The sequence below is a fragment of the Protopterus annectens genome, chromosome 7.part0 (assembly GCF_019279795.1).
Source record: "Protopterus annectens isolate FY-2018-M chromosome 7.part0, PAN1.0, whole genome shotgun sequence".
NCBI classification, from domain to species: domain Eukaryota; kingdom Metazoa; phylum Chordata; order Ceratodontiformes; family Protopteridae; genus Protopterus; species Protopterus annectens.
In genome coordinates, this window is record NC_056739.1 from 513189891 (window position 1) to 513215056 (window position 25166).

A 25166-nucleotide genomic window follows, 5' to 3' on the forward strand; every position below is an offset into this window, starting at 1 on the left:
TGCCCATATTTATTAATCCTCAAGTATTAAATATACTGAAATAATTGCATTCAAATATTTATTATCTAAGCCCAGTTCAATACTTTACCAAGATGTTAATGGGCAGTTCAGAGACAAGATCACAATGTTATGGTTAAAATGACATTGAAACTGTATATTTTCAGCAGTGTATAAATGCAGTAGCACATAGTTTTTGAAAAGTAAAGAGTTAATTCAACAGTTGTCAAGAGTTAATGAAAGTTTTCTAAGTCATAAATGAAATTCTGTGATTGCAAAAAATAAAACTAAAGCAGACACAGCCCATAACTGATTAAATATTTTCAGAAAATGTTCTGTAAAAGAAAAAGTTGTTAATATATTCAGTTTTAGTAGTAATACTTGATATAATTGTATTAACTATGTACAATTGCATTTTGACTTGTATCAAAAGAAGACTAAAGATTTTGTTTCTTAATGTGTTTTCGTTAAAAAATAAAAAGAGGGACTTGTAAGATTATGCTCAACACTATATTAAGGTTGAATGTAACTTTGCTACAAATATGCAACATAAATAAGGAATAAGATAAAGCTTGCTTAAATGCAGAAACAGAGTTTAGTAATATGTGATTAGCATCCATACTAAATGACTGTGGCTTAAAAAAATAAGGAACTTGCTTATGAGTGTATTACACACACATCAAGAAAGCTGACTTCTTACAGACATGACAAGGATGTAATTTGCTTTCTTTAAAGAACTGACAACAGGACATGTTTTTCTAAGAAAGTTTAAAAATGTGCTTTTCTAATCCACAAGGCATTTCCTTTAAGACAGTTTACTTATCAGCATTTGCACAAGAACAGATGTGTCAGCATTTGTGTCATCAAGGCAGTATCTTTCCAAAACCAAGAGTGTGTGTGTTTAACTAAAAAAAAAAATATAAAGTCTGTATTAAATCCAGTTATGCTAGGGGTATGGTAGGGACACATTTTGTCCTGAGGTAAATATTATATCTTTGACATCATCTGTACTATATGAGAAGTAAAGTAGAACATTTTCTGAAGCTGTAACAGAAGTATGTGTGGTTTATTATAAAAGTTATTGGCTACTGCTCTTAAAGACAGGTGCTGCAAAGCATATTCTCTCATCAATGTATATTCTGCAAGTTTCTGTATGTAACAGACTGTGAATGCAACTATAACCAGACTTTGACTTCAGCAGAATCCAGCCAGCAAGACTGAGTGTCTTAAGAAGACTTCAAATCCATCACAGTAAGCATCAGAGTAACAGCACAGTGCTGTGGTACAATTAAAATAAAATTTTCATCCACCACATTGGGATAGAACTTGATGATATTACTTTGGCACAGTCTTCCAGCAATAAATCCATGCTGCATAATACCAAGCAACTGTTTGTGTTTATAGGAATAAAGGACTGAATATCTTTCTCATAGATCGTACTGACAGTGTGTGTCAGACTGATTGGATCATGGTCTGAAGTAGTATTTTAATGTCTTTTGGAAATCATAAAACTATTGCTTTTTTTCCAAATGTCCGGTACATAGCTACTGTGCAAGGGTTTGAAAAGATAAGCTAAACACTTCATTCCTAGTAAGGTTTTACTGAGAAAGTACCCATTATATTCATCTGGACCTCCTGCAGCAATACCTTTCATAGCTTTCACTGTCATAGCAACTGTTTCTATCCAAGTTCTAGGGCAGGAGACAGTGCTGTCAGCTACATCTTTAAGCAGACTACTACTGTGTGTTGTAGAATAGTCAACAAATTATTTACAGTGGGAGATGGTTAGACTAAGATGTTCCACCAGCATAGTGTTATTTTATAATTTAATATTTCCTGAATATTTTTCTTTAAACTGATGTGCATGCCTAAAATGCTTGGAAAGTTTTCCCTTGGGTGATCTGCTAATCTTTTTTCATAACTAGCCTTCTGTCTCCTAAGAGATTTTTTTTCCAAGACCTGAGTTGCTCTTTTAAGATTTTGTACTCTAGTAATGCAACCACTATATCTAGTTTTCTAACATCTGTCTTTTGAACTGTTGGTAATGGATGATCCCATGTGATGTAGACTTCATCATTTTCTATGATGCTTTGTGGTTCATGTTACCAGTGTTTTGCAGCCACTTCAGTACCATAATGTTTGCACAATCCCCAGTGCAACCGTCTTGCTACATTATTTTGCCTTTCAGGATACAGTCTTTCTGCCATTAAATGTCACAACCAGCAGTGAGGTATGCAACTGTTTCCAATTCTGTTTTACAAAACCTACATTTGTTTGTTTCTCCCACATGTTCAATGGACTTTGTAAACCAATGTGTACATAGCCCACTATCTTGTGCAACCAAGATTAACTTTTCAGCTCTTGTTTTGAATTCTCCTCTCCTTAACCATTCCTGTGTTCATTCCTGATCAACATGAGGTTCTTCCAGAAGTTTTTGATTGTTGTAACTATATTTATGTATTTTCAACATTTCTTGCCTTCTCATCTGGTTCTCCACCTTATATTCTTTCTTTTGTTTTTTTGGCACATTCAGTTGCTGCCTGATTTTTATCTACTTGTGGTAGCTTGGTAACTTTATCAGTTATTAATTTAGCTGCACAGTAATATATCTTGTTTACGTGTGTTATAGCACATGGGTCTCTATGGACAGTCCTAATTACTGTGTTCATTTGTTTTACCAAACGTCTGACTTTTTGGGTTTTATTGACCTTTTGCAGTCTGTTTCTTTCATTAATCTTAACATGTCTATCTATCTGTTAAATCAAGCAAGTCTTTTCTTAGCTTGTGTTCTTCTAAAGTGAGGGCACATTTTTTGTTTAACATTTCCTGTGGGCATTCTATAGAAAGTTATGTTGCATCTTCCTGTGGCACATTCTCTTTAATTTCATCCTGTGCCATCCATTGTTCTTTTATATGGGAACTCACTGACATATCACCCCTCAACATTGACTGTGTCAGAGTTTCCACAGTTTCATGTTCTTTCCCTTGCTGTCCAGATTCAAGTGAATGTTTATACTGGTTTCCTGTGGAAGGCTCCAAAATATCTTCATATGGCACCTGACCAAATGCTTCCTGTTGCATTGGTTTCCTCTTAATTTGGATATCCATTGCTCTATCCTGTTGTGGTGCTTTCTGAATTATATTTTCTACATTGAATCCTTCACTTAGAAGGTACTCCATAACCTCAGTTTCTATTTCTTTAACTTTCCCATTACTAATCTCCTTTTCCACTTTTCCCTTTTGTCTTCTTATTTTTTATATTGTAAAATTTTCCCTGTACAGATTCTTTTGCCTGTATTTCTCTTCAGATATCTTTGGTGCTGCTCTTTTTGTAGTGATTAGTTTTGCTTTCTCCTTTGTATAGATATTACACCATATTAAATCTCTTTTCCTTTCCCATGTCCATATTTCTTCTTCAGATGTTTCCTGGTCTTCCTTTTTCTCCTTACTTTGGAAACTCTTCCATCATGCTGTGATGTAACCTGTGTTAAACCTTCTACAACAAATCCTTCACTTCGTAGGTACTCCATAACTTCAACTTCTATTTTTTTTTTAACTTCTACTTTACTAATCTTCATTTCTACAGCTCCTCTTTGTGTTATTTTTATTGTGACATTTTCCATGTCTGGATGCCTTTACCTGTATTCCTCTTTAAATATCTTTGGGGCTGCCTTTTTTACATTGATTAATTTGGCTTTCTCTTTGGATAAATATTGCACCATAAAGACATGCATCTGGAGTGTTTTTTCCCAGGCCTCCACTTGAAAATTGGCTCATTCCAAGTCAGACTTCCCCAGTTAAAAAATGTAAAAAAAAAACAAAAAAAAAATATATATATATATATATATATATATATATATATATATATATATATATATATATATATATCAAATCCCTGTTTTTTTCTCATGTCCATATTTCTTTTTTATACTTTTCAAAAGTATCTAGGTGTTGTTGTTTATATTTTCGCACATCCTCAGATGCTTTTTTTCCCAAACAGATCAAAGTTTCTTCGTCTATATACTATTTTTCACAAATCTGTTGTATTAATGACCACAAATTTATATTTGAAGCTTCTGACAGTTTTTCTTGCGGAAATATTTTTCTTTCCTCTAATGTCTCTCTTAATATTTTTGTATATCTGTGTCTGGAAATTCTGGGCTTTTTGCACAATAGTAACAATACACAATTTCTTTCTTATCCTCAATAGTCCACTCTATCATGGCTCTTCTTTGGCCTATCAGTTTTTGTGATTTTTTGTGGACTGCTCCTTCCTTCTACAATGGGGGGGGGGGGGCATCCTCCCCTGGGCCTGGCCTGGCCCCATTGTAGGAATGTTTCCGTATTTTAAGGATTCTACACTGTTATTTTTTTCCAGTTCTGGCACCACTCTGCCTACCAGGATTTTTATCCTGGATCTTGTGCACCCAGCTTTTTTAATTTTTGACCTGCTTCTATATATGCTATATAAATACAGTCTATGTATCAATGTCGCCTTGGTGAGATTTTGTAAAAAAAAAAACAGGGTCCACCTAATGAAGGTACTCAACAAGACCTGAGGATGAATTCTGTTTCAGCGATACTACTCTCCTTTGCTTGCTGACTTATCATATCTCCATTTGGACCCCCTCATCAAGACTTCTCTTTTTAATTTCTCCCTTTAGGGTTTTAAATATCATGATGAGAATGGACCAAATTCCTAAGTCAAAGTACAATTAAAGTTCATGAAATTAGTATTGTTTCAATCTTTGATGTCAGCCAAAAGTGTTCTTTGGAGCACATGCAATGTTCCCAGTAATACCTCCTTCTGCAATTCTTACAGAGATACTTGGATTGATAACATATCTAAATATGATTGTAGATTATTTGTTATAAGACCCATTGCTCCTACTACTATTGGAACAGGTTTGGGTATCTTTCTTCCACATTGCTCTCATTTCTGCCTGCAGATCCTGAGATTTTATGACTTTGTGTCTCTGTACACAATACATTGTAGTAACTGGGTGTGGCAATTTCAGTGATCAATGCTACTTTTGTCTTCTTTTCTTGAACCACTATATCTGGTTTTCTAGCATCTATCTTTTGAACTGTTGGTAATGGGTGGTCCCATGTGATATAAACATCATCATTTTCTATGATGCTTTGTGGCTCATGTTTCCAGTGTTTTTCAGCCACTTCAATACCATAATGTTTGCACAATCCCCTGTGCAACAATCTTGCCACATTATTATGCCTTTCAGTATGCAGTCCTTCTGCCATTAGTATGTCACAACCCACAACAAGGTGTGCAACTGTTTCCAATTCAGTTTTACAAAAGCTACATTTGCCTGTTTCTCCCACATGTTCAATGGACTTTATAAAACAATGTGTATGTAGCCTACTATATTGGGCTGCCAATATTAACTTTTCATCTCTCGGTTTGAATTTGCCTCTCCTTAACCATTCCTGCATTTATTCCTGATCAACATGAGGTTATTACAGATGTTTTCTATACTTGCAACTATATTTATGCTTTTTCCACATTTCTTGCCTTCTTATCTGGTCCTTCACCTTATATTCTTTCTTTTGTTTTTGGCACATTCAGTTGCTGCCTGATTTTTATCCACTTCTGGTTTGATTTCCATTCCTGCTTGACACCAATATGCTTCTGCTAAATTAAGCAGAGAAGTCATCTTATCAAAACTTTCACTACGTTTGGGTCTTGTGAGGTAATGAGATATGTATGGAGTCCCACGACTGCAGATCTATACATATAATCAGTTTCAAGGAGGCCCATCCCTCCTTCAGAACGGGGAATATATAATCTTGGTATGCACTGATTTTTACAATTCATTTGGTGAGCATGAAGCATCCTTCTTGTTTTTCTATCTAATCTATCCAACACATTTTGGGGCCAATCACTCCAAAACTGTAAGTTAGGACAGGAAGAACAGATTGGTTTATAGCTTGAATTTTGTTCCTAGATGTCAGTGCTGTTTTCAGGATTAATTTAACTCTTCTGAAATATTCCTTACTAAGTTTTATTCACATTTGTTCATGTTTTATTGTTGATCCTTCATCAGTTCCAAATTATTTATACACTCCCTCTTGCTCAAGTTCTTTTATATCACATTCTTGTCCCAAACTGATGTTTTTCTGATGTTGCAGTTTTCCTGCTTTAAAGGTTGCTTTTCCACATTTATCAAGGCCAAATGACATTCTTATATCATCTGAAAAAGTTTTGACAACTTGCTGTTGTGATTTCAGTACCTCATCTGATGAGCTATACAGTTTTAAATCATCAACAAACAGAAGATGAGAAGTCTTTGCACTTTGTTGTTTTCTAGGTGCCAAATTATAGCCATGGCCTAAGCTGTTAAGTAGACAGCTTAATGGGTTAAGGGCAAAGCAGAATAGCAGCAGTGACAGTCACCCTGGAATATCCTCCTTTGAATTTTTATACCTGGGATATTAATTTGTCCTTTATCATGGCTTAATTGCAAAGTGATCTGCCACTGTTTCATGGTCACTGTAATGTAGTCGCTCAGTGTAGTTTTATCCATGAATGTTGGATACTATCAAGTGCTTTTTTGGAGTCAATCCATGTCATACTTAGATTGTTCCCCTTTTTACTGTTCTGTACTATGACTTTATTTAACAACAAATGATCCTTTGCTCCAAATGACTTTCTTTTATTGTCCTTTTGTTCTACTGCCATAATTGAGTTTTCTTCTAAATGATTATAAACTATGTCAGCATCATTTCCCGTGTATAGTTTATACGTCATTGGAAGGCAAGTTATTGGTCTATAATTTTTAGGGTAGCTTGCAGGTTCACTTTGAGGTAGGAGCATTGGTTTTCCTGTTGTTAACCAGGTTGGTGTCAGTTTGGGGTGTGCATATAAATAGTTTGTACTCGTGATTAAATCTTTGTGCAAAGATGTTAATACTTTCAGCCAAAAATTCGGTACTGCATCTGGGCCTGGGATTTTCCAATCAGAGGCTTTTATTAACTTTGTTTCAATCTCTCTGGCTGTTACTTCATCCCATTTCCTACTCTGTATCTTTGAACCTCTTATTCTTTCTTTAACTTCTTCTATCCATTTAGCATCTTTGTTATGTTCCACAGGATCTTCATAGATACGTCTCCAAAATGTATCTATTTCTTCTTTTTTTGGTGGTCTTTCAATTCCTTTTGCCTTATTTCCCAGTTCTGTATAAAACTTTTTTGGATCATCAATAAATTGCTTATTTTGTACTTTTCCTTTATATTTATTTTCGTATCTTGTAAGTCTTTCTGCCTGTGCTGAAATGTTTAGTTTGTTATTTGCAATAGTGCATAATAGATGCTGGTCTATTCGAATAATGCGGATTGCTTTTATAACATCTATTTTTCTTAGTATTTTTGTTGATCTATTTCCTCTTCTGTAATCTGTAACAATGACACTTCTTGTCTTAACTGCTTTATAGTTTTCTCTATTTGATATTTCCATGATGGTATTCAATTTCTCCCCTTCCTTTAGCTTACTACCCAGTGTTCTTGTGGTAGAACTTTATCAGTTATTAATTTAGCTGCACAGTAATATATCATGTTTACTTATGTTATATCTCATGGGTTTCTATGAACAGTCCTAATTACTGTGTTCACTTGTTTTATCAAACTTCTGACTTTTTGGGTTTTACTAACCTTCTGCAGTCTGTTTCTTTCAATGATATTGATATATCTGTCTATGAAATCAAGCAACTCTTCTCTTAGCTCATTTTCTTCCAAACTAAGGGCACATCCCTTGTTTCCAATTCCTGCGGGCATTCTGTAGATGATTCTGTTGCACCTTCCTGTGGCATAGTCTCTTCATCCCGTGCCATCCATTGCTCTATCATATGGGAACTCACTGGCCTATCACTCCTCAACATTGACTGCATCAGATTTTCAACAGTTTCCTGTTCCTTCCCTTGCTGTCTATCTTCAAGTGAATGTTTAAACTGGTTTCCTGTGGAAGGTTCCATATTGTCTTCATATGGCACCTGACCAATTCTTTCCTGTTCTGCTGATTTCCCCTTAATTTGGATATCCATTACTCAATCTTGTTTTGGTGCTTTCTGAATTCAATTTTCTACACTGAATCCTTCACTTTGCAGGTACTCCATGACCTCAGTTTCTATTTCTTTAACTTCTTCATTACTAATCTCCTTTTCTACTTTTCCTCTTTATCATCTTATTTTTTGTATTGTAAAGTTTTCCATGTCTGGATTCCTTTGCATGTATTTCTCTTCAAATACCTTTGGTGCTGCTCTTTTTGTATTGGTTAGTTTTGCTTTCTCCTTTGCATAAATATTACACCATATTAAATCTCTTTTTCTTTCCCATGTCCTTATGTCTTCTTCAGATGTTTCCTGATCTTCCTGTTTCTCCTTACGTTGGGGACTCACTCCATCCTGCTGTGATGTAACCTGTGCTAGGCCTTCTACACCAAATCCTTCACTTCGCAGGCACTCCATAACTTCTTCTCTGTGAGTAGATTGCATGATGTAGCTTTAGCCTTGCACTGTATACTACCTGCAAATTCATAGTCTAGATGTTCAGACACTTGGGGCATAAGGCATTGGGCTTGTGCTTCTATTACATATATTGTCTTATACAGTACATCATATAACTAAATAATGTCATAGCCATGAAAGATGACCTATGTGCTGACAGCATGCTGTGTAACAGATGAGAATATAGGCTTTAGGCCTTCCATTACTAATTCTATAAAGTGACTTAGCATTGTTCCTCAAAACATGGATTCCAGACATGAGCAGCTTGGTACCTCACAGCACCAGTTTTATACACAGCTGGTGTGGTTATGTCTAGTAGCTCACAGAGCACATTCCATTCATTGCTACCTTTTTATTAGGCCTTGGCCTCACATCATCCATTCCATGTGTGCATGCACAATTAGTTCAATTTGGCCTTATGCCATTTTTCAGCTGTGCATATATGTGTGCATCTTCTGTGACAAAAAATATGCAGCCCTCCCTTGGGGAATATAAGAATTAATCATGTGCTTCTCTGCTAATTCACAGAAGACTGCATTTTTGATATTGCTTTTTACTTGTTGTCAATGTCTTAGTTTATGAGACCTTACTTGCATAGTCAGGTGAAATAAAAAAGGCAAAAGGTGAAACTGTTGTTTAAAAGCTTCTTCATAGCTCTGATTTTGTGTGATCTCAGAAGATGTATTTATAGAAACTCAGAGTGAGGAGATAGTACCCCTACATCAGGAGGTAAATGGGAGCGCACACCCTACAAAAAACAAGTGTTTTTTATGCATTCTTTGTTTTATCACATTATGTACTTTGTTTCAGTTATGATCCTTTGTTTCTCATCTAAGCAAAATAGAGTGATTTATAGTAAATCTCCTCTGTGACACATATCACCTTTGCATATATAATGTCACCTGCATCACTATAACTTTTGTTGTACAGAATGTTTGAGTGAACTAGTATTGAGGTACAGGTAGATATGGTTGAACTTGATTCTGCCTAGGCCTCTGATTCAGCCAGTCAAGGGCAGTTGAAACTGGAGGTAGTTGTGGAAGGACAAAGATCGATGCAATGGATTAATGTATGGTTGAAAGGTTTGGGACAAACAGGGCTGCAGTGAGACAGAATAAGGGAATACCAAGTGTGTTTGATTCAGACATGTAGCAGCTGTGCATACATCATCCATTGAAACTCTAGAAAAGAAAGCTATAGATCTAGCCATAGCCCTTGTCAAATGACTTTTGGCCTGTGTGGAAGGGTCTTGCCTTTCAAAATATATGCAAACAAAATATAATCTGACATTCACTTGGATAAAATCGCTTTGGATGCAAGTGGCCCAGGCTGGATTTTGAAAAGGAAACAAACAATTGACTAGATTTTCTGAAGGATTTCATATGATCCAAATAAAATCTCAATTGTAGATGCATATCAAACAATGCAAAAGGTATTCTCTTTTGTCAGAGAAATTGGAAAGAACACAGGAAGATGAATGGAACTGTTAAGGTTATTCTCAGAAGCTGCCTTTGGGATAAGGGAAGGATTTAAATGACAAGACAAACTGTTTAATTGAACACTTCATAAGGAAATGAAGAATCAGGAAACCAACTCCAGAACCCTTCTTGCAGAAGTAACAACTGCCAAAAACAAAGTTTTCCAGGATAAAAGTTTCAAATCAGAAGTGGCTGAAGGTTCAAATGGAGGACCTACAAGAACTTGCAAAACAAAGGATAAATCCCAGGGATGGACAGGGTTCTGTATTGGAGGACACAACAAACAAATACCCTTGAGGAAATCTTTGGAAACCTTGAGAAAAGCCAGAGGCACATTATCCTTGCTAATATGAAAATAAATTAAAATATTCACAGTTTTTACTTTGATTGTAGAAAATTTAATCAGAAAAAAATAAATGAAAACTCTAGCCAAGCTGGAACTTCCAATCCTGTGTTTCGTATGCTTAGTCAAACAGTCTGCTTATGCTATGCTGATGAGGTCATAACAAGGCCAAAATATGCATATCCATGGCTAGTGGGGTTTGGCTTTATTGGCCTGAAATTGTCCATTAAAACGACTTCAAATGTAAATGTCATGGGCAATCAGAATCGCCATATAGCTGAAACACCTGATGTTCATAAGGGTCATTTGCATATATCCCATGTGCCTCTGTTACAGGAGGTTTGGAAGGTCACTCATTGGAAGTTCTAGCTTGGCTGGAGTTGTCATTTAGTTTTTTCTGATTGTAGAAAAATTGGAACCTGACTGAAATAACTCGACAAGAAAATATAAGATGAAGTCCATAGGTGCAGAGAAAGGATCCAGTCCTGTAGCTTTTGCTGAAATAATGAATCTATTCCATTTTGCAGAATACATCTTCCTAGTAGATTGCTTTTGAGATAGTGACAGTATGTCAACAACAGCCTGTGAAATCCAGGGATTTCTGCCCATCAAGGGAGCTGGAGGAACCATGCGGTTAGCTTGAGGGACTGAATATTAAAGGGGATCCAGACCTGGTGGATGAGAAATGAGATCTGGAATGAGATCCAGTAGCCAGGGAGGGTATTTCAGAAGAGGCTACAGGATGGGAAACAACACCTGACAAGACCAAAAGGGAGCTATGAGGATCACTGTAGCTCTGCAATGGGCTGCTTTCTGGAGAAACTTTATCATCAAGGGAACTCTGGGGATAAGCATAAAAAAGCCCCGAGGGCCAAGCAAGCAGGAGAGTATCCCTGAGTGACTGTCCTGGAGGGGGAATGATGGTGTAATAGCTGCTGGACAAGAAGGCAAACAGGTTTCCATATGGAGTTCCTTAATGCCGAAAAATGCACGCTGCAACCTTCGGATTTAGGTACCACTCATGAGGCAATGCAATGCTCCTGCTGAGGCTGTCAGCCAGAATTTTGGATTTCCCAAGGATGTGCATTGCCATCAGAAACTACTGAGAAGAGATCACCCATTGCCAAACCCCCATGGCCTCCTGACATAGAGAATAAGAACATGTTTCCTCTGTTTTGTTCAGATGCCAGAGAACTGGCATATTGTCCATCTGAATTGCAATCACACCTCCGGGAAGAATGTCCTGAAAGGCCTGCAGTGCAAGGAGGAACCCCCCCTCATCTCCAGAACATTGATGTGAATGTGGGCCTCTGCTGATGACCAGGACCCTTGAACAGTCCTCTTGAAATTCCACCCCCCACCCCAGAAGAGAGGCATCAGTGGTGGCCATGGATAAATAGTCTCCTGTCAATGAAGACTACAACCACCAGTGAATTTGGTCATGACATACCTTCGTTAATCTTATGGGAAAATCAAAAGGATGAGTAAGGAAGAATCACTGAATGACTAGAGTCCATTGTCCAACCTTCTTGTGATATCTGCTAAAGGAACCAGCCCTATAGTTGCTGACATATTACTGAGAAACTTCATAAATGCATGTGCAGAAGGCTTTGAAGTAGCAAGCACTGTCAAGTCCTGAGCCAGAAGATTGAAAACTCTGGAATTTGGAAGCCCAGCAATTTGCTTGGTTGTATCCAACTAACACAGTATGAATTCTAAGGCTTGATTTTGGATAACTGATTGTGATGCTTAAATTGTCACACAGTTGGTATAAGGAATCTCTGGTCATGATTAATGATGCTCTTGTGGGGGAGGTGAAGAGCCAGTCATCCAGATATGGGAAGACCTGGAATCCCTGCAGTCTAAGCCAGGCAGTGGGCCATACACTTGGTGAACACCCAGGGGCTGTGGTAGTACCAAATGTCAGGGCTATAAATTGATAATAATTGCCCCTTAGCCAGAAGTGCAGAAACATCATGGAATGCTTGTCTATCTTAATGTGATGGCAGGCATCCTTGATGTCTATCAAATGCAGTCAATCATCATGGTTTAGTTCGCTTAAATCCAAAATTGGTTTGAGCATCTTTGTCTTTTTTGGAACTAAAAAGAACATGGAATAGCTCCCAGATTTTTTCTGATCCACTGGGTCTCTTGAATGACTTGATTACGGACAGCTTGTATATCTGTAAAGCCACAAATCATCTCTGGTGGGGTGGAACATCTGGAAGACATTTTTGGTGCCAATTTGGGACTTCTAAAAAGGAGAGTGTAATAACCTGTGGATATGACCCTCAGCACTCATACATATGAGTAGATGGTCCCCCAAACATTTGGGTGGATAGCCCAGATGATCGCTGACTGCTTCTAGAGATGAAATTTTGGGCAACCATGTAGGATTACTGAAATGGCCAGTCAGAGAAAACCACATGGAATCCCTAATTCTGCCAACCTTTCCAGCACTGAGGGCAGTGTCCATTATTATTCCCCCATCCCTGGGAGGAACCCTCTGAAGGAGTGTCTTGGGAAGAGTGTTGTGACTTTCGGAAAAAGAAACTTAAAATGCACCATACTTCATGGTTGTTCTGTATAACATAGTTTATTCTTTAAATTAGGATGTCTTTTATAACCAAAGGTTGGTTTATCACTTATAGAATTCCTAATCTCTGGTACTTCAAATAAAATGGACCATTATTTATTAATAATGACTTTAACAGCTTCTGTATCTTGGTTATAAGTTAGCAAGCATCTTCTAACTTTATTAACATTATTACCATTATTACTTTGCTGAACTATACCCATATTGTAGGGCTGCTTAGAGAATATTTGTCTGATGTCAGCATCTCACAGTCTACTCTTAAGTGAGCAGGGCCCAAGCAATAGACACACAAAGCATGTGCATCGGAAAGTGGAATCTCGTGCCCACACTGCTTACACTTCTTAAATCCTGAAGGCTTTTCAGCCACCTTGAAATGAGATATTTAATATATAGATTAAAGAAGAAACTCTTCTCTGTTTTTTTGTTTTTTTTTTGTTAAGAAAGAAGTAAATAAAAAGGGGATAAGAAATTACCAACTATGTTAATTGAAAGAAGGGGAAAGGTAAACACCAACAATGGCAGAAGTACACTAAAATAGTGTAGGAGAAGGGAGGCTATATAGTACATAATTTGCAAAAGGCAAGGACAGAAAAATATATGTGATTAAGCCACTTAACTGACTAACACCCAAGAGCTCACAGTGACCATGCCCATTCACAGAGGCAGCAAACGAGGTCTGAGGTATGTTAGGGGACTAGAGTATTATGGGTAAGGGAGGAGCTTGAGAGGTCCAGTAGCCATGAGCTGTAAAAAAAAGCAACCAAGTCAGATCTGAGGTTCAGATCTGAACTCAGTTGTTGAGGAATGAATAAAAATTGGCAACATCACATCTGTTTTTTTTTCCTACAGTATATGTTATAGATAATGAATTAAATATTCTAGCATGTACAGTAACATTATTTTATATGAAGTTTTTCGCTGACTAGCTAGATACAAGACAAAAACACATCAGTTTTGAGACAGTTATCTTTTTTGCTGACTTGTACCATTTTAATTTTATTTGTGTTTGTAGGTGAAATACCTGATTCCAGTATAGTAGGCAAAATACAGCTCCCTTAAAATGAATTTGCACACCATGGCTTATACTGTGTATGCCTGGCTGCACCAAAGAGTGATTGTGTAAAACTACCAAGGAGTACACAAAGTTATATTCATAGGATCATAGGAAGTTACTAGGTTAATGGCCCTAGGGCCCTTACAAGCCTAGCCCAGTACAACCCCCTGTTCCTAAGAGTATCAAAGTATTAAGCAAAACTAAGTCAACAACTACTTCCAGTAATAGCAGCACAGTGTGAAAAATATTTACTTTCCAAAGTAGTTGTACAACATTAAGGAGTGCATCAGTACTAGTTCTGTTAGTGGTGCCACAGGTTAGACTCTCACCCTTGGTACAGAAGACTTAGAGTTCTATTCTCACACCAGGCAGATTGTTTGCTATCCCTGCAATGCAGCATAAGGTGGGTGCTGCATTCCTGACTGTGGCATCATTTAGATAAGATGTTAAATTGAGGTCCCATCAGCTTGAGTTGGTAGTAGATCAGGTGGATGTAAATGATCCTATGGCACTTATTAAAAAGAGAACGGATCTTTATATACAATAGAAACTCTTATTCACAACATATTTACAAACGTTTAGAAATGTACACATATATAGATATATAAATCTATTTACACATATTCATAATTTCATTTATAGTCATAATAAATATTCATCTCTATTAGACCCCCACTACTTTTTCCATAACGACCATCTGATTTTGTTTAATATTGTTGCCAAAATGCATTTACCGTTAAAAAGAAGTTATGTACTTACCATAATGTTCCAGCTGTTTTGTTCATTTTTATTCTTCCTCACCTGATGGGATTTTGATCCGATCCTCAGATCCAACTCGGCTGTTACTAAAGCTTGCGGTAACTAAAAGCTCTCGAGCTTCTCCCTTAACCATAAGCACCAACCCTAAACTACCTCAGATCTTGCTTGCCAATTTCATGAAGTATTTAACATGCATACATCTAGGAGATGTAAAATTGCATGTGCTGCATAAAGGAAAAAATATATATCTGGAGCTCAGTATAAAACATAGTGGTGTCTCTCTAACAGATCTTTCATCCAGACGTTTATGAACAGAAGGGATGGGGGCTGGTGTACTGGAAGTTGAGTAAGAATGAAAATGGACAACACAAATGGAACGGTATGATAAGTACATAAATTATTTATCTGATGTTGTCAATTTTAATTCTGTCCTCAACTGATGAGACAGAGTCTCCTGCTACCTACAGTGCTGGGCGGACTCTAAGGATGGATATTCCTGAGCACAGTTGAACCAAATGAAACCAGTAAGGTGCAATTAGTAATGAATAATAAAGGTATGGGGAGTAGCCCAAGTTTGAATCCGCCACATAACGCAAGCACTCAGGTCTCTCAACAGCAGGTACAAGTACGACTCAGTCATTGTCCACGCTGGTGTCAATGACCTGAGACGTACCTCCTTGGACTACATGAAAAGGGACATCGAGGAGCTCTCTGATTATGTAGCCCAGGCAGGTATGACCCTGACCTTGAGCAGTATCCTACCTTCACCTAGAATGATGCCACAATACAGTGATAAGATGATCAGCTTTAATAATTGGCTTAAATTCTGGTGTCATTCAAAGGGGATCCAATGTCTGTCTGCCTGGGATGACATGCTGGACAAGCCACGCTTTCGCATGAGACGGCTTGCACCTGTCACCGCTGGGCTTCGGATATTGGCAAAGGCTCTTGCCACCCCATAGTGCCTTTTTAGGCAAGGCTCAAATTCTAAACCTACCACCCTAGAACACCAAAAGGAAAAAACTAAGGGTAATGCTGCTCAATGCCAGAAGTCTCAATCTCAAGATGCACGCACTCGAGGCCCTTCTCAATATGGAGAACATCGATGTCTGTGCTGTGACAAAAACCTGGTTCAAGGCTCCTGAGAGCACCCCAGCACTAACAGGTTTCACCTCATATCATGCGTTCCGCCCCAAAATCCGGACAACACCAAGAAAGGAGGGGTGTCCATATTCATAAAGGACACCCACACCTCAAGGTTGGTGGCAACGCGATGCATCGGAGACCATCCAGGTGCAATTAACCATAGGCAAGACTGCTCTGCAATTTGTAGCATGTTACAGGCTACCCTCTCAAACTCAGGAACCTCACATGGCCTTCCTGAAAACATTGGAGGGGATAAATGTATCCCCAAACACCATCATACTAGGTGACTTCAACTACCCTAATATAGACTGGGAACACTACTCAAGCCCGAACACTCTAACCCAAAGATTCCTGGAGTTCATAAACTCAAATGCCATGGAACAACTAGTCACCATCCCCACAAGAGGAGAAAACATACTTGATCTCATCATCACGAACATGGGATCAAAATGTTCAACACCGAAGTATACCCCTCACTGGTGAGATCAGATCATAAACTAATCTCGCTGGAGGTCCTCATCCGCCCCCACCTGAAACAAAAAGACCACAGTGAAAAACTTCTCAAAAGCCGATTTCACACTTCTAAAAACTAGTGTGGTCTCCTTTAAGGCCCCTGAGCCAGTGGTAAACATTACTCAAACCGCTGAATCACTTACAAATGCCTTCTACCAGCACCTACAGGACTGCATGGATCAGGCAATCCCAAACAAAACTAAGACTCTCTGTACCAAAGGCAAGCATCCAGTCTGGTGGACCCCAGCCATAAACAAGCTCTACAACAAAAGGAGGAAGCTACTACAAGATAGAGCAAAATCCTTGAAAGGTAAGACACCTTTGATCATTATAAGTAAAAAACTAAGAGCTCTCATAAAATCATCCAAGGCAAATTTTGAGAGAAAAATCGCCAAGGACTCTAAAGACAATCATAAGGCCTTCTTTGGCTATGTTAGAAACCTAGGAGGAAACTCCTAGATATGCTCAGAATTAGTTCAAAATGATGTGAAAATTACTGAACCTACACACATTGCCAACATACTGGCTGACAGGTTCAGTGCAAACCTCCCTCCCCAAAGGAGAGATATCTATTCCAGAGGATTGTAGCCCCCCAAACATCTCAAACGCCCAGGTGAGAACTGCCCACACTAAGGCAAAAACACAGCATCCATGGGACCGGATGGTGTCCCCGGCTGTGTGCTTCACGAACTCAACGAGGAATTAAACCCACAGTTAGGACAGCTGTTTAATCTTAGCCTCACCTCAGGATACGTACCCAAGGGGTGGCGACGGTGACTGTGGTCCCACTTCATAAGGCGGTGCCTCTACAGACCCTGGAAATTACCGCCCCATTAGCTTGACAAGCCTTATCTGCAAAGCCATGGAGAGGATCATAATGGAACTCATAAATAAAGACATAGGGAACTTGCAGACTTTGGATCCAACCCAGTTTGGCTTTGTCAAAGGCAGATCCTGCCTCTTAAACTTGGTTGACTTTTCGAGACAGTCACCAAGGCCTTTGATGAGGAAAGGCAGTCCATACAGCCTACTTCGACCTGGCAAAGGCCTTGACACAATACCCCACTCAGGTATCATCAAAAACTCATCAGCTTGAATGTAAACCCATACATCACAAGATGGGTTGCAAACTGGCTAAGTGACAGAACCCACAGGGTCAGAGTTGCTGGAGCCATGTCAGACTCAAAGCCTGTCACAAGTGGTGTCCCACAGGGCTCAGTCCTGGGTCCACTCTTGTTCGGCATCTACTTTTCTGAAGTACAAGCAAACACAGGAGGGTTATGGCTGACAAAGTTTGCAGATGACTGCAAACTGGGCCATAGTCGAAAACACATCTGACACAGATATCCTCCAGAAGGGCCTCACAGAAATGGATAACTGGTGCCAGAGCCATGGCCTGAAGTTAAACGCCAAAAATGCATAGTCATACCCTTCGGGAAAAAGGTTACCCCTAGCTACCATATAGGTGGCAATCCACTGAGAACAGAAAAAGTCATCAGGGATCTGGGGACCCAGGTTGACAGTAGCCTTCGTTTGACACTCATGTTGCTAAAGTAGTTAGGAAAACCTTCTATATGGCCCACCTGATCATGAAGGGATTCACATCTAGATCAAGGGAGGTCATCGTCCCCTGTACTCATCACTCATTAGACCTATGATTGAGTACAATGCCCGTTCGAATGTATCTGACCAGACACCTGCTGCAGCTTGAAAGGCCCCAAAGTTCCTCACCAAACGGATAAAGGGTCTCAAAAATATGTCTTATGCTGCCCGACTGAAAGAACTCCAGCTCTATTCAGTCTCATACCGCTTGCTCAGAGGTGACCTGTGCCTGACATATAAGGCCATGTCAAACCCAGATTTGATGAATATGCTTCACCTCAAAAAATCTAGATCCCTCAGAACCACAAGGGCGGGGGACTTAAACCTTGACACGGTTATAAATAGAACGTGCTGGAGGGACAGATTCATCACCCAGAGACTCCCTATGCTGTGGAACAAAATCCCGGTACATGTGAGGCAGAGCATCTCTCTGGCCTTGTTCAAGAGGAATCTTGACCAATGGATGGGAGATCGCAGATATACCCCAGGGATTACTTCAGTGTCACTGCTTGACAGAGGCACAGCAAAATGATAGGCATAGTTTTTATTCAAACTAAAGGGGTGGCGAAAGCCACATAACTATGGGCTAGGCTTATAACTGCCCTTGGGCAGATAGCCTAGTATGAACCTATGAACCTATGAACATATGTCGTCCATGGAAGCTCTGGATAGAAAGACCGAAGAGGTTGCCATGGACCTAGTTGAATGAGCATGTAGCAGTTTTGGTAAGGTAGTACCCAGTTTGTTGTAGATAAATGAAATACAAACAGTTAACCATCTGGCTAAAAAAACTTTGGCAACTGGTTTACCCAATTTCAATTCTGCAAAGGAAACAAGTAATCAGTCTGTTGTTCTGATTTCTTTTTTTCTATGCAGGTAAAAATATAATTGTTTGTGAATATCCAAACAATGTAACATGTATTCACCATTGTTTGCAAAATTATGAAAGAATACTGTCAACTTAATGGATTGATTGATATTGGATTCTGACACCACCTTGGAAAGGAATGATCATTTGTTTGTAACGTGACTCTATCCTTGTGAAAGATCAGGTAAGGAGGTTATGAAGGCAAGGCTTGAATCTCTGAAATTCATCTAGCTGTCCAATCCTGTCCATTACCCTAGACTCCCTTTTGGGGGGATGAACAGTGGAGCTCTGCACTCCTTAAGCCCAAAACTCCTTCCCCAAAGATGGTGTCACATTCTTGCCAAGTCCTTTGGGTATAGGTTCAAATGTGTCAGGTTCCTTCTATGCCTGCCAGGAGACCAAATTAATGAGCTCGTCGATGATCTGAGTAACTCAGGAGGTAGATGGGCCAGTACCGAAAGCCTCCAGGAATACTGACTGCTCAGACAAAGGATTGCTGGGAGTCCAATCACCTCTCTGTTTTAAGATCTCAAGGATGCCTCCAAATGAGATATCTTGTGGAGGTGATTATTGAGACCCTTCACCTTCATCAAAGCCCATATACTCCATGACTAAGTGTTTCCTCTTGCACTTCTTCTTGCTAGGGACCTCTTCGATGGTGTGCTCCAGGGAGACATCAGAAGAAACTGTGATACCCTGATGGGAAGCCTGGGAATCTCGGACTGGCTGTCCCTCTGGTAAAGAATGATGAGGCTGTAAGCAGAGAGACATCAGGGTAGAAGATTGAGGATCTGAGGCGGTTAGATCCATCCTTCCTGTCAGAGCAGAGAAAGCCCTGTTCACATTCTCAAAGTCCGATTAACCTGGAGAGGGAAGACCCCAGCACTGAGAAGACAAGCTTCTGGACTGCTGTCCTTCCCTACTCTGAAAGCAATCTCCCTGAGGAGGACGTCAGACCTGAGTTATCCAGTGCAGAAGCTCCCAGGGGAGAGATGGCTCCACCAACTTTGGAGTCGACTCCAGTACCTCGGACTCAACAGGAAAACTTTGGCTATGAGAGTCATCCGGATCCAAAGAAATCTGAACTGAAGCACACAGAGTAAGCTTTGGATCTGAAGATAATGTTATCTTTGAATCTGAGCCAGACAGACCTGGAAGGCTCAGATCCAGGGATTCTGAAGCAATCAAAAGGATCAAAGAAGGAGCTTACAAGACACCCATCTGAATCTGTGCCAAGATGAATTTCCCATCATGCTGTCCATATATTCCTCCATCAGAATTGTGGACAAATGAGTCGAGGCAAGAGAGGGAGACTTGGACCGGTGTCTTTGCAAAAATGTTGAGGGCACCCTTGAAGGCACAGGATCAATAGACGGTGAATATCTGGTCCTGAGAAGAATTTTAGGACTCAAGGCAGTGGGATTCAATGGCTTTTTTGATGAATGTTTCTTTAGTTTTACCTTTGGGGGATTGAGCCCCAGATATCACTTCTCCAAATGAAGATGGTAACAATCCTTTTAAGATAAGTTTATTTTTCCTCTCTACTATAGCCCAAGGATTCAAATTAGGGCAGATTGAGCAATCCTCTTGCAGATGTTTTGGCCCTAGGCAATAAACACAAAGTGTGTAGGCATCTGACAATGGTAGCTTGTGCCCACACTTGACACACTTTTCTAACTCAGAGGGGCCTTTTTCCACCATTATAGTATTAACTGCAAAAAAGAAAAATGTAAGCAATACAGATTTTTTTTTTAGAAAGAGAGAAGGTGGGAAAAAATACCAATGTTGCTAAGAAAGGATTAACAAGAGTGTAGAAAGGTAAAAGGATGAAAAGAGAAATCACCAACAAGAAACTCTATGATAGTCAAAGGAAAGACAACATTTCCAATTATGGTAATTGAAGAAATATGAGATCATTTGAGGATAAGGGATGAGAAATATAAGAAAATATCAGAAATATAAGTTTTAGAAGATGTAAATTGCAAAAAACTATCACTTATCTGTGAAAGCTTGAAAGTTAGGCTTACCACGTCTTTTCATGAAAAGTGCCAAATGAGATCTGAGTTAGCTTAGAGTTGGTGCATTATGGATAAGGGAGGAGCATGAGAGCTTCTAGTTACTAGGAGCTTCAGTAATGGCTGAGTCTGATCCAAGGATCAGATCCAAATCCCATCTGTTGAGGACAGAATGAAAATTGACAACGTCAGATACATAATTTCATTTATTCTTTTATTCCATATAACTCGTGACAGAAAATAACTTTTTATCTGTTTTTTTAACATATTCTCTACTTCTGTTTGTATAATATCCATATTTAGTCATATCCATGTTTACATTATCCACATCTTCTATGTCTTTGTAAAAATCTTCTTTACATAGTTTCTCCATATCCTTTTTAGTCTTTTTTTTGTTTCAGAAACATGTTTCATCGTTTCTATTGACAGTGTAAACATATTCTATAACTTTTCTTTTTATATGACATATTTCCTTTTACTGTTAATTTATCCACTACCAATCTACACAAAAAGTCTTGACACTTTACTTTCTCATTACACCATTTATTTCTTGTTTTTATTCTTTCTCAGTAACATTTTATTTTTTCATTTCTACACTCTTTTTCCCTTTTACTCTTTTGTACCACACTCCAAAATTTATCATACTTATATCCATACAATTTTACTACTACTCTTTCAGCTTTTTCATTTATTGACTTTAGCAATTTGTACAAAATTTAATGGAGCAGCATATATCACGTGGTTAATTAACCTTAAATCTGATCCCTCTTTATTTACTTAAAAAACTTCTCTTTTTACTGGGTGTACTCTAGAACCCCATATAAATGAAAATGTGTGCAATAATTCCTTTGCAAATACTGTTGGCAACATAAGTACACTTGCTAAGTATGCTGTTTTTCCCATCAGTACTGCATTTATCAAATAAGCCTTTTTCTGAATGTTAATTTATATGTTCTTCAGAAAAAGACATGCTTGTTTTATTTCTTCTATTTTTTCCCATTTAATTCTAGTTATATCTTTATACCTAACACAGAAATATCATCCATTGTAAAATATATACCGCCATATTTATTACATCACCTAAAACTGTACTTTTTTTCTATATTTAAAGCCATTTATATCACCTGTAGAAAGTCATTTGTGCAAATGATTACTTCTTTTACCCAAATTTTTTTTTTTTCAAATTATTATAATGTCATCTGCATATGTTAACAGAACTGGAATTCTTAAACTTTCAGGTGTTGTATACCCCATCTCCTTAATTTTGTAATTAATTTCACATACTGTCATATTCATAACTAATGTATACAACTTACTGGACATCCCAGTCTTACACCACTTTTCATATGTGCCTCTTGGCTTACCCAGCCAATTACAAGTATTTTTACTTTATTATTGCTATATGCTGACATACATAATTTCCTAATTTACTCACTTAGATTATATGGTTTCAATATTACTCATAAGATTTCATATCCAGCTGTATCAAATGCCTTATTAAGATCTCCTGTCATGATTTTCACTTCTTCTTTTCTATTCATTATCATCCACTGATCTGAAGTAGTTAACTTCATTTTATTTGCATCCTGTGGGTATTCGGGTCTGAGCCGGCAACTTTTTTTCTAGAATCTGCTCCAAGCTCCGAGCTCCTCCCCTTACCCACAATGCCCTACCATCTCCTATCTTCCCCCAGATCTCATTTGTCATGCCAGTAGTGTGCATCATGGTCTCCTTTGCTGTGAGCTCAGGGATAGTAAGTGGTATTATTACTTATATTTAGTGTGTGTTTGAGTAAATAATTTCCCTGAGGAAACACCTGCGGCTCACGAATCTCCTTCTGAGAGTCCCACTGAAGAGGGTCACCATAAGCGCAAGTGCAAAATGAGGCATTTGGACTCCCCCGAGTCCCTCACTATGGACACTGACTTAGATGAAGGAGAAGGTTCCCCCAGGTCACTTCCCGAAGACGGAGAAATTATGGAGATCCTCCTCTAGAGGGGAGGTTGGTCAGCCCCCAAACCTTCTGGGGATGAGTCAGTGTTCCTGGAGGTCTTTGGCATGGGCCCATCTACTTCCTGGGTGTCCCCGCCAGTGGACCTCATCACCACGAGGGCATGGAAGGTGCCTGACACCGTAGACCCCATCCTCAAATGCACTGACAAGATTTTATCTCCCCCTTCTGGCAGACAACCTTGGTTCAAAGGAGCCCCAGTTGATGCTATGTTGGTTGCAGCGGCCGCAAAGAAGTAACTAGCACTGGAGAGTTCATTAGTCCACCCTCCAGACAAGGAGTCCAGGTCGGTGGGTAGGTTTAGGAAGTGCATCTATTCCTCAGCTACCTTTTCAATCCATGCACTGAATTATTTGGCACATGTGATCCGGCTTCAGCAAGACCTTGCTTCGGAATTCGCTGTGTCACCCCCAGAGTCTTAATCGCCGCAGGACAGACAGTTCTTCTCTGCAAAAATGTCTACTCTGAAGTCAGTCTCAAACAAGTTGATGTGACTCCTTTCCCATGCCACAGAAGGAGCAACTAGGGCGGCTGGGACAGGCATAGCCATGAGGCATCATGCCTGACTCAGGTTGTGTCAGTTCGCGGACCCTTTCAAGGCGTCATTTATCAACGCTCCCTATGACGGTTCTTCACTTTTTGGGAAGACAGTACGTGACACACTTGTCCAGAACGAAAAGGACAGGAAGACTTTCCCTGCCATGAATCAAAGAGGGCAGAAGAAGATGTGGTTCCAAAAATCTCAGTTTTCCCGGGATTCTGAGGACAACTATTCCCCCAGAGGTAGAGGGGGACAGGATCAATGCCAACCCAGAGGTAGAGGGGGTCCCAGGAATTTTGGGTCTAGGGAACCTTTTTCTGATAGACCTGGTCAGCACCCCTGAGGGGTTGCCTGACTGTCCTACTCTGGAGGCAATCAGGGGAAGATTGTCCTTACAGTTCAATACAATACAACATTCCCTCCCTCTGTCCCCCGGATCTTGTCCTGTCTTTTCAGGTTTGGTTCATTGGGCTGAGTTGCTTATGTTTGTAATTGCAGCAAACTCAATCTAAGGGAATATAGGAGATGGTAGGGCATTATGGGTAAGGGGAGGAGTTTGGAGCTTGGCGCAGATGCTAGAAAAAAAGTTGCTGGCTCGGATCTGATAAGGATCCATATACCTACAGGTTGCAGAAAAAATAAAGTATAACTACTCAGATGGAACGTTATGGTGAGTACATAACTTCTTTTTTCTTTAACTATCATTAATAATTTTTGACAACCCTTCCCTAATATACTATATATACTATCTTCCATGTTTTCTATTTTAGTTTCAAATTTCTTTTATATTGTTTTCATGAAGATCTTGCAATCATTATCATTCCATACTATTGGTCTTCAATTTTTGTCTTCTATCTTCCTTCTTCAGTATGAATTTAATTATTCCACTACATAATTCTTTATACATAAAACCTTCCTTTAACCATTCCGTCAAACTCTTTAAAAATATTTATTTTTCCAGTTCCATAAATTTTTGTACATTTCACACCCAGTTCCATCTGGTCCTACAGCAAAATCTATAGTTAATTGTTCTAATACTTTATCTAGCTCATTTAAAGAAATCTCCTTTTCAAACTCTTTATTCTCTTTTTCTGTTAACTTTTTACTGTCCGTAATTTTTCACTACATTTTTTTCTTTCAACATTCCTTGTACATATTGTACTGCCCTATTCATAATCTTTTCCTGAGTTCTTTCTGTTTCTCCTTTTACATTTTTACTTCTCTCATTACCGCATTCCTTTACTAATCTGTTTGACTAACTTGATGCTTCTCTTTTTCAGTGTAAAAACAATAGTTGCTTATATAACAGTTCTTGTATTTTTTTCTTGATTTATTTCATATAGTTCTTTTTCATGGTCAAAATACTTTCTGTCCATCCATCCATCCAAAACCCCTTTTTCCTATTTTTTCTCATGGGGTCGTAGTATCCCTTCAGCAGTGGCAGTCATCTAGAGCCAAGATTTACACCACTGGGTGGCTAGCAGTTTCTGTCATTATGTTCTAAATCTTCCGATGCATCGTTATATGTTCTTTTATATTTTCTTTCTCTACATTTCTCACATTATATTGCCACTGTAAAAAAACATTTTTTTTACATTTTCCTTGAATATCATCTACCATTCAGATCACTTTTTATAAAATATTCTCATAGTAATATGATCTTTCCATTATTGCATTACTAATCTATTTCCTTCTTCATTCCATGCTTTCTCATTTATCCTTTTTAT